The 9,596-nt window shown below is 51.9% G+C and overlaps 1 pseudogene; it reads left to right on the forward strand.

Annotated features, from left to right (window-relative positions):
- LOC146190270 (uncharacterized) overlaps window positions 1-8,805 on the forward strand; it is a 31,138-nt pseudogene extending 22,333 nt beyond the window's left edge.
- The last annotated feature ends 791 nt before the right edge of the window (window positions 8,806-9,596 follow it).

Consider the following 9,596-nt stretch of genomic DNA (forward strand, 5'->3'; position numbering starts at 1 on the left):
TAAAAATTACAGACCAATCAGCTTACTGTCTGCTACGTATAAGGTATTTACTAAGGTAATCGCTAATAGCATCAGGACAACCTTAGACTGCAATCAAGCAAAGGATCAAGCAGGGTTTCGGAAACGGTACTCTACTATCGATCATATCCATACCATCAATCAGGTGATAGAAAAATGCTCGGAATATAACCAGCCCTTATACATAGCATTCATTGATTACGAAAAAGCATTTGACTCAGTTGAAACCTCGGCGGTGATGCAGGCATTGCGAAATCAGGGGGTAGACGAGCCGTACGTGAAAGTGCTGGAAGATATATATAGTGGCTGCACAGCAACCATAGTTCTGCATAAAGAAAGTAACAAAATTCCCATAAAGAAAGGTGTTAGGCAAGGAGACACAATCTCCCCAGTACTATTCACAGCTTGTTTAGAGGAAGTATTCAGAGACTTGGAATGGGAGCAGTTAGGGATAAGGGTAAATGGAGAATACCTCAGTAATCTGCGATTTGCTGATGACATTGCCTTGCTAAGCAACTCGGGGGATGAACTGCAAATAATGATTGATGACCTAGACAGGAAAAGTAGAAAGGTAGGCTTGAAAATCAATATGCAGAAGACTAAGGTAATGTTCAACAGCCTCGGGAAGGAACAGCAGTTTACATTAGGTAGCGAAATACTGGAAGTAGTAGGCGAATATGTCTACTTAGGACAGGTAGTAACCGCAGATCCGGACCACGAAAAGGAAATAACAAGAAGAATAAGATTCGGATGGAGCGTATTTGGCAAGCACTCGCAGATTATGACTAGCAGCTTACCGGTATCGCTCAAGAGGAAAGTATACAACAGTTGCATCTTGCCTGTACTCACCTATGGGGCTGAAACGTGGAGGCTAACCAAGAAAGTTCTACTTAAGTTGAGGACAACCCAGAGGGCTATGGAACGAAAAAATGGTAGGGATAACATTAAGAGATAGAAAGCGTGCAGAGTGGGTCAGAGAAATAACTCAAGTTACCGACATTCTAGTAGAAATTAAGAAGAAGAAATGGACATGGGCAGGGCATGTAGGGCGAAGAGAGGATAACCGATGGCCGCTGAGGGTAACAAACTGGATTCCAAGGGAAGGAAAGCGTAGCAGGGGGCGGCAGAAAGTTAGGCGGGCGGATGAGGTTAAGAAGTTCGCAGGGGTCAAGTGGATGCAGCTAGCCCTGAACCGCGTTAAGTGGAGAAATATGGGAGAGGCCTTCGCCCTGCAGTGGGTATAATCAGGCTGATGATGATGATGACATAGTTGTCTTGAACGCAATCCGGTCAACGCCTGCTCTCTAGTGTCGCAGAAGTCGAGACTGGCCTTCCGACACAAGCGAACTTTTGAGTAGAAGTATGCCGTCGTACTTTCATTGCGGTGCTGCACGCGTTCCTGCATCTTCCTCTACCTCTCGACCGCTCGGGTCTGGCCACAAAAGGTGCGGCGGAAGCGGTAATCGAAGTTTTCCCATGACAATGCTACCTCACTTCGAGAACGGAGCCAGTCCTTGGCAGGTCCGACCAAGTGGCCTTTAGAAGTTTCTAACCGAAACTCCTCCGGCCATCGATGTAAGGTAACCGTCGTTTGGAGGTTTTCGAGCCACTCCTTCTCAGAGGCCGCATCGCCACCACAATCGAAGTAGGCAATGTGCTTGCCTAAGTCAGGCATCACGTGATAGTTGGGTGCTGCTGCTGTAGTGCCTGGAGTTCCAGATGACCCCGGCAAGACGAGTCGCTCTAGAAGGCTTGTTAGAAGGCGGTCCTTTTCGCGCATCGCATTTCCAAGTTCCATCCCGGTAATGCTCTCGTTCGCCCTTTCGCCATCAGCGCCATCACTGGTGTCCACTGTCGTATCTTTAGATGTTACATTCATGCTAGTTCCTTTAGCGCACACGGTCACAACTCACCCAGTTCGCTCACGAGGAGGGTTGCGCAGTCTTTCTTCTCCGGTTTGCGTTGGTCTCAATCCCACTTCTGATATGTTAGAGTTTGAACGAAAAAAAAAAAGAGAAGTGAAAGAAAAAAAACTTGACACACAAATAAAATACGCAAAAGTACAATGGTTATATTGAAAATTAACACTGGATTTACAATTGCACTCTTTGTTCGCACACGCACGTCACACAGTTTTCTAGCGTCCGCTCTCCGCGCTGACGCTCCGCTCACTCTGCGCACATTTTCTCGACATCCGCTCTCAATGACGACACATGGCGCAATCCGCTCTCACGCGCTTTGCACTCCTGGCGTTCCCCGGATCGCACTCTCTCACCACATGCGCTGCGAGCAAGGCCCGAGGTTGCGCGCGTCGACATCCAGGCACGTGAAGCGGTGGCTGGGTCAAAGCACCACTCAGGGTCACCACCCAGGGGAAGGAATTGCACAGTAGTAAAAAAGAGCGTCGCTAACAATATATATATTACGAATTACAAAAGAATTTTACGAGTTATATCGAAGACGTCTTCGACTTGTGCAAGCGCGTGAACGTACATATGTCAGAGGCTGACAAGGTCGAGCGCATATTGCAAGGCATCGATGACGACGCCTTTCAGATGCTGACAGCTCGAGCTATCCGGACCGTCGCAGTTGTCACAGTATGTCGAAGTTTTGATGAACTGCGCAAACAAAGGGACATAACTCGAGCGAACACCATGCACACTGAGTCGCTTGCTGGCCTGACAGATGCAGGTGAACATTCTGCGCTCCTGCCACAAATCAAGAGCTTCATTCGGGAAGACGTTGCTTGACAGCTCTTCCTTATGTCCTGCTATGAAGAGCCTTCATCACGCCTAGCTCCCAGTCTGCGCCAGATTATACAGGAGCAGGTCGCTGAATCTTCCACCAGCCCCTCAATCCATGCCTGTCGCAGCCCCGTTGAAATATGCGGTTGTTGCTGCCCGACCACCACCTACATATGCTCCGCCACAACCTGCCTACGTGCATCCGCCTCCAGGTCCTGCTCGAGAACTTTCGCAGTTTAATCGTCCGGCTCCAAGACCACGCAATCCCTGGCGCAACACAGATAACCGGTCCATTTTGTTACACTTGCGGGCTGGCTGAACATATTTCCCGTTATTGCCGAAACCGTCTCCCAGTGTCAGCACCACCTACTCACGGTTCTGGGTACTGGTCTTCGATGCCTCAGAATTCACCGCCTACAGAGCCTCCAGCAAGCCGTCATTTCTCCCCAGACCGCTCAGCCATGTCCGACCGCCGTTCACCGTCGCCGCGACGCCGCTCTATCTCCGATGCGACATCGACAGAACGCTTCACGTGAGGAAAACTAGAGGCCGCAGTTCCTGAGGCGAGAACTGCGACACCGTCCAACTTCCGAAGTCCTCATTTGTCGCCAGCCAACCTTATTGAAGTTTTCGTTGAGGGTGTAGCTGTCATGGTTCTAATTGACACTGGTGCTGCGATTTCGGTAATGGACGCTAACTATGTAGCTCTTTAAAGAAAGTGAAGATGCCAATTGCAGGACTTTCGTTGCAAACGGTCAGCGCTCAGCATATTGTTACGAGTGGAAATCACGCACCAATGGTAACAGCACTCTGAAATCAATGGGCACCGCTTAGCCGCACAACTTAACAATGAGCGTCGTCTTCGTCCACACGCCCAGACACTTTTCTTCACTTGCTGAATGCCAGCATGGTACACCACATAACATTACCCCGCCGTCGAAGCACAGTCCCGGTGCGTTTTAGGTAAACGAAGCAAGGCGTAAATAATACGGCTTGAGTCGTGTCACATGCACAATGTCAGAAGCTTGTGGTGCAGAAGACTTCGGGTCAAAAGTTCGATTTCGTATGTGACATCGGTGACTTGGCGCAAGATACGGTAGGGGCCTGTGTAGCATGGTAGAAGTTTTTCGCACAAGCCCACCCGGCGTGATGGGAGCCAGAGCAGAACGAGAGAGCCTGGGGCGTAGTGCACATCGCTATGGTGACTGCTTTAACGCGATTGCTGTGAGCCTTGGGAGCAAAGAGCCTGTCGCAATGTGGCGAGCATCTTTGGCGCGGGATATGGCATCACGAGCGTAAGTACTGGTGGCGGCGTCAGTAGTGGGTAGCGATGTATCAAAGGGGAGTAATGGGTGTCGGCCAAAGAGCACATAAAAGGGAGAGTATAGGCAGCGGTATCATTACGAGAAGAGTTATAGGTAAATGTTACAAAGGATAGATTAATGTCCCAATCCGGATGGTCGCCGGAGACATACATGAATAACATATCTGTGAGCGTATGGTTGAGGCGTTCTGTCAGGCCGTTGATCTGAGGATGATAGGCGGTAGTAAATTTGTGGCAGACGGTGCACACACGAAGTAGCTCGTCAACCACGCTGGAGAGGAAGCAGCGACCACGATCCGCGAGTAGTTCGCGAGGGGCACCGTGTTGTAGTATGAAGTCGTGGAGGAGGAAATCAGCGACGTCGGTAGCGCAGCTTGTCGGGATCGCGCGGGTAATGGCGTAACGCGTAGCATAGTCGGTCGCTACGGCGATCCATTTGTTGCCCGACGCAGAGACCGGGAAGGGTCCAAGCAAATCAACACCAACGCGGAAAAAGGGGTCATTCGGTATGGATATTGGCTGTAGGTGTCCTGATGGCAATACGGATGGTTTTTTCTGACGCTGGCACAGCTCACACGCGGCCACATAATGCTGAACTGAGCGATAGAGACCCGGCCAGTAAAAACGTCGGCGCACGCGGTCATACGTGCGGCACACGCCAAAATGTCCAGCGATGGGCGCATCATGAAATTGTTCCAGGATGGTGGAGCGCAAATGTTTCGGAACGACGAGCAAGAGCTCAGCGCCATCAGGTCGCATATTGCGGCGGTATAGTGCGTCCCCTTGGAGAACGAACATGGCGAGGGGAGGATGAAACTGGCTGGTAGTCAGACGGTCGATGATAGACCGGAGCTCGAAGTCCAAGCGCCGCTCGTCGTCTATGTGGGGAAAGGCTGATAAAGACAGGACGCATGCGTCAACGTCACAGGCCGTAGAGCTGGGAGGATCGACAGGGTGGCGGGACAAGCAGTCTGCATCTTGGTGAAGCCGACCAGACTTATAGACCACGGAAAAGGTGTACTCTTGCAACCTTAACGCCCAGACTCCCAAACGTCCAGTAGGGTCTTTGAGTGGATAGCCAGCACAAGGCATGGTGGTCCGTGATAACAGTAAAGGGTCTTCCAAACAAATAAGGGCGGAATTTCGAAATAGCCCAAACAAGAGCTAGGCACTCCCTTTGTGTGACAGAGTAATTTTGCTCTGCCCTAGATAGTAGGCGGCTGGCATACGCAATCACTCTGGCGTGGCCGTGGCGTCGCTGAGCGAGGATAGCTCCAATGCCGTGACCACTGGCGTCAGTGCGGAGTTCGGTAGGGGCCGAAGGGTTGAAATGGGCCAAGACGGGTGGATTGGTGAGAGTAGCGATAAGTTTGGAGAAAGCTGCAGCTTGGTCAGGGCCCCAAGAGAAAGGTGCATCATTTTTCAGTAGGGCGGTGAGTGGGCGAGCAAGGGCTGCGAAGTTCTGGACGAAACGACGGAAATAAGAGCACAAGCCAAGAAAACTTCGAACATCACTAGATGAATGTGGTGTGGGAAAAGCACGAACGGCACGAATCTTATCGGGGTCAGGCTGAACACCAGCAGCATTCACTAGGTGGCCAACAACTTTGATTTCCCGATGGCCGAAACTGCATTCCTTGGAGTTGAGTTGAAGGCCGGCGCGGCGGAATAGCTCGAGAATGGTAGAAAGGCGAGAGAGGTGGCTGTCGAAAGTGGGCGAGAAAACAATGACGTCGTTTAAGTAACAAAGACAAGTCGTCCACTCTCCCCCTCCCCCCCACGTCCCATTTCCCCATCACCCGGAGACCAAGAGTGCAACCGCGACATTAGGCCGGTATAACCCGTGTCCGGTATCCCCCTCCCCCCCGAGAATATCCCAAAGACCCAACAACTTGAAGCCGCGCAGCAACGAGTCCATCATCCGTTCGAAAGTTGCAGGGGCGTTACATAGGCCAAAAGGCATGACTTTAAATTGCTAGAGGCCGTCAGGTGATAAATGCCGTTTTTTTGCGGTCTCGTTCATCGATGGAGATTTGCCAGTAGCCAGAGCTGGTGACGCTCTGGTGACGCCCAAGGACTAGCTGTTTGAAGGCTCAATGATGTCGTCGGCCAGCATCTTGTCGACTTCACGTTGAATCACCTGGCGCTCGGAAAGAGAGACACAGATGCGGTGGGCTACAACAGATGTTTGGCCAAGAGGCCGGGCCCCAAAATCAAAAATATCGCTATATGAAAGCAACAGCTTGTAGAGCGTGTCGACAGAATCGGGTTGCAGGTCGGTCACAATCATGCTGGAAACAGGATCACGGTGTAAAGGAGACGACATAGGAGCGGTAGAGGCTGTGCAATGTGCCGAGGGAGGGTCGGTAGGTATAGGGCTGAAACTTCACAGTCGGTCAGCGGGGACCGTTCAGCTAATGAAATTCCGTCGGGGAGGACTTGGGTCAACAAACTGAAGTTTAGGACTGGGAGAGTGGTGCGATTCTGAGATACGTGTACGATGATGTGTGGGAGGGTGACGTGACGCTGCAGGACGACGTCTGTAATTGGGCACGCAAGGTAGTCTCCATCGGGCACGGGCGGGAAAGGGCACATAGGAATATAAACAACAGCTTCCGGAGGGAAGCGGGAATATTTTGCTGAGCGGAGGCGAGGAGGCGTGGAGAGGTCTTCAGGGCAGAGGGGAAGGTCCAGGCGTAGAATGCCGGTTGAGCAGTCAAAGGGGCTGAGTGACCGGTCAAGAAGTCAAGGCCACGGATCAGGTCATGAGGGCACTCCTGGAGCACGGTGAATAAGATTTGTGTGTGACGACCAGCAATGGTTACACGGGCGGTACACATACCAAGCACGGCAGCAGGGCTGCCATTGGCGACACGAACGGTGGACAAACCTGCTGGCGCCAGAATTTTCTTCAGGCGACGACAAAACGAGGAACTGAGGACAGAGAGTTGGGCACCAGTGTCAATAAGGGCGGAGACAGGAACACCATCCACAGGTACTTCGATGAGGTTAGATTGTGGAGCAAAGGTCGACAGATGTTTTTCAGCCGGGGTCGCGAATGCAGCGATATCAAGCCTTTAGCAGCGTGCACCGCTCGAGTAGGATCCATAATTGCTTTTATACAATTGAGTTCGTCGTGTTGCCAAGTTGCTCACACGCTGTAATTTAAGCTGGAATTTCCTGTCGCGTCATGCCGCTATAATCGCTTGTGCTCGCGCTGAAGTCTCATTTTCTGCGCTGCCCGAGCCTGAGTCAGACAACGCCACTCTAGCTATATAGTCTATGCGCTAAAGCCCTCGTCGCCGAAGGCACCGACATTCCTCCCTCTTCTGCCCTGCTTGTAAATATCACTTCTGACTCTGTGTGCGGCCAAACTGTCCTCTTCACGCCATCACATATATTCCTGCGCCGAAAGTTCATTCCGTTGCCGTACTCACTATTTCCGCTGGCTCCTATGCGCTCTGGGTCTCTAACCTGTTTAACCACCTCACTGCTTTGCGCCACGGTGAATGTCTCGGGAGCCTACAACCCATCGCCTCTCTTCTCCGTGAAGAGACTGATGACGCATCGCTCCTCGCCATGACTGCGCTGAGCCCTCAATTTTCTGTACCAGCTTCCTCTTCCACAGACCTGTTCCGCCAGTCCATCGACGCCATGTATTCCTCCGTTTCAGGGAGCGCAACTTCTTGCCCTCCTCCAACAGTTCACCTCCTCCTTCGACTCCCGGCCAAAGTTCAACTGTCACTCATCGGATCTACACTGGAGGCTACGCACCACTGCGACAGCGGCCCTACCGTGTCTCAGCAACAGAGCGCCAAGTTATTGAAGAGCAAGTAGACCAGATGCTCCAAAACGGTGTCATTCAGCCCTTGGGCTTCGCCTGTTGTGCTCGTTAAAAAGAAGGATGGTTCCATCCGCTTTTGCATAGATTACCGCCGACTTAATAAGGTTACAAAGAAAGACGTCTATCCTCTTCCGCGTATAGGCGGCGCACTGGACTGCTTGCAAGGGGCTGAATTATATTCGTCCCTAGATTTACGTTCGGGATACTGGCAGGTCCCGATGGAAGAAGCCGACCGCTCTAAAACAGCTTTTGTTACTCCAGATGGCCTGTACGAATTTACTGTTATGCCTTTCGGCCCTTGCAATGCTCCTGCGACATCTGAGAGAACGATGGACACCATTTTGCGTTGACTGGAATGGAAGACCTACCTTTGCTATCTTGACAATATTGTCGTCTTTTCTCCTGACTTCGACACTCATCTCTACCGCCTGAAGCAGGTCTTGACCTGCCTTTCTGATGCCGGATTACAGCTCAACTTAAAGAAGTGTCGTTTTGCCGCCCGTCAACTGACCATTTTAGGCCACGTTGTCTCCAAAGAAGGGGTTTCTCCAGACCCGGCCAAACTTCGTGCAGTCGCTGCCTTTCCCAAGCCGAGATCCATCAAAGACCTTCGCAGCTTCCTAGGCTTGTGCTCCTACTTTCGTCGGTTCATACGAAACTTCGCCTCTATTGCTGCCCCTCTGACGCAGCTTCTGTCGGGCAGTTCCGACTTTTCGCTCTGGTCACCGTCATGCGATGATGCCTTCAATAGGTTGCGCCGCATCCTCACGACACCGCCCGTCCTGCGTCACTTCGACCCGACGGCTCCTACTGATGTACACACCGACGCCAGTGGTGTCGGTTTCGGCGCTATTCTCGCTCAGCGTAAATCTTGATTTGCTGAATACGTCGTCGCCTATGCAAGCCGAACGCTCACGAAGGCGCAGTCTAATTACTCGGTAACATAAAAAGAGTGTTTGGCGATAATTTGGGCTCTGACCAAATTCCGCCCTTACCTCTACGGCCGCCCTTTTGAAGTTGTGACGGACCGCCATGCACTGTGCTGGCTTTCCTCCTTGAAAGACCCATCCGGCCGTCTAGCCAGGTGGGCTCTTCGTCTGCAGGAACTTGATGTCAACGTAGCCTACCGCTCTGGCCGCAAGCATCAAGATACTGATGCCATTTCTCACTGCCCCCTAGCAGCTGATCGCCTTTTCACCTCGGACGCCTCGGCAATGTTACTTCCCTTCAGTGACATGCCTTCTGAGCAGCGGAGAGACCCCTGGGTCGCTTCTCTTATCAATCTCCTCTCCGATCCATCGGCTGCTTCTCCATCGCGTACGCTTCGCCAACAAGCATCACACTTCGCCATTTGCGACAACCTTCTTTATCACCGGAACTACAGTGCTGATGGTCGCAAATGGTTGCTAGTCATTCCCCGTCACGTATACGCTCGTAAGTATGCGACTGTATCCAAGCTGACCCCCAATGCGGCCATGCGGGAGTATTCAAGACACACCATTGGCTACGCATACGATACTGCTGGAGGGGCATGTACAACTTCGTCTTCAAATATGTTCGCTCATGCCTCGCCTGTCAACGTCGCAAGTCCCCTCCTCATCGTTCTGTAGGCGAGCTGCAGCCGTTACCTTGCCCACCGCGCCCATTTGATCGCATCGGTATTGAT

The sequence above is a fragment of the Amblyomma maculatum genome, chromosome 4 (genome assembly GCF_055883805.1).
Source record: "Amblyomma maculatum isolate TAMU_Amacu chromosome 4, ASM5588380v1, whole genome shotgun sequence".
NCBI lineage: Eukaryota > Metazoa > Arthropoda > Arachnida > Ixodida > Ixodidae > Amblyomma > Amblyomma maculatum.